This window comes from Octopus bimaculoides, chromosome 15 (genome assembly GCF_001194135.2).
Source record: "Octopus bimaculoides isolate UCB-OBI-ISO-001 chromosome 15, ASM119413v2, whole genome shotgun sequence".
NCBI lineage: Eukaryota > Metazoa > Mollusca > Cephalopoda > Octopoda > Octopodidae > Octopus > Octopus bimaculoides.
Window position 1 is genome coordinate 39,670,194 of NC_068995.1, and position 1,509 is coordinate 39,671,702.

The 1,509-nt window shown below is 36.9% G+C and overlaps 1 protein-coding gene across 1 annotated transcript in view; it reads right to left on the minus strand.

The window, feature by feature from the left end:
- LOC106873512 (vesicular glutamate transporter 1) overlaps positions 1-1,509 on the minus strand; it is a 411,825-nt gene that overhangs the window by 312,174 nt on the left and 98,142 nt on the right. The window lies entirely within an intron of this gene.

Genomic DNA, 1,509 nt, shown 5'->3' on the forward strand with positions numbered 1-1,509 from the left:
GAGCAGAGTGATGGGCCTGAAATTATCTATAAAATTCCCCTTGTTTGGGTCTTTCTTCAGCAATGTCACTGCACCTCGGCTCACGAAACCGGGAATTCTCCCGTTTTGTTGCCAGTTGCAGTAGACTGATGCCAAGAGGTCGCCAAACAAGTCTGGCATTTGACAATACAGCTCGTAAGACAGACGGATAGAGAGAGAGAGAGAGAGAGAGAGAGAGAGAGAGAGAGAGAGAGAGACTGACAGACATAATTACGTGTGTGTATGTAAGCGTGCGCCTTTGTGTGAGTGTATTTGGTTGTGAATGCACCGTTAAAACACGGAGTGTGTGTCTGAGAGATATGTGATAGTTATTTTTTTAGGCCACATTTAGTACCTATCTATCTATCTATCTATCTATCTATCTATCTATCTATCTCTCTATCTAGCTATCTGTCTGTCTGTCTGTCTATCTATTTCTCTATCTATCAATCTATCTGTCGGTCTGTCTGTCTATCTATTTGTCTCATGTCTATCTTTCTATCTATCTATTTATCTGTCTATCTATCTACCTATCTTTCTGTCTGTCTGTCCATTTCTCAATCTATTTATCTCTGTATCAATCTACGTCCGTCTATTTGTCTGTGTGTCTATCTATCTACCTGCCTGGTTGTCTGTCTGTCTATCCATTTGTCTGTCTGTCTATCTATCTAGCTATGTAGTTATTTATATATCTGTCTGTCTGTCTGCCTATCTATATCTGTCTATCTATCTAGCTATCTATATATCTATCTGTCTGTCTGTGTATCTATCAATCTATCTATCTATCTATCTGCAGGTCTGTCAATCTATCAGTCTCACCCTTCACCACTATCTTACATCAACACCAACACTACCACCATCAATACCAAAAAGCAATACAATCACCGCCATTACAAATTAAGCGTCTTCTTAATCACCGACAATAAAGGCAAGCCATAAAAGATTTTTTTTAAATAAACAAATCCATCGAAAAATATTTAGAAAAATAACGAAATAAAACGATGCAGACTTGATTAAAGCAAGGCTTGAACCAATTGGCTTTTATCTGTCGGTGGAATACGAGCTATGTCTTTAAAATAAATCAACTACGAAAGCGAAATCTCGTACAAACATAAGCCAAACAAACACTAGACGTAAACGAGCTGAAAGTAAAAATAAAAAAACAAACGAAATAAAAACAACACATGCAGAAAAAAAAAAGAAAAGAAACACAATCACACAAACAGAAACTTCTCATAAGATGATATCGTGAAAATAAAATAATTATTATCTGAATACTGCCAAATGGGAATGCATCCAAAGATTGAGGTATTGCCTCAACCAGCATATTATATAATTCTTTTTTGTCTTCTTGATTATCGTCCAGTGGACGCTGGGTCGTATGTACGAGTGCATGTATGCATGTATGTATTACGTGTGCGTGTGTGTGTGTGTGTGTGTGTGTGTGTGTACGTGCGTGTGTATTTACATATGTATCTATATATATATATA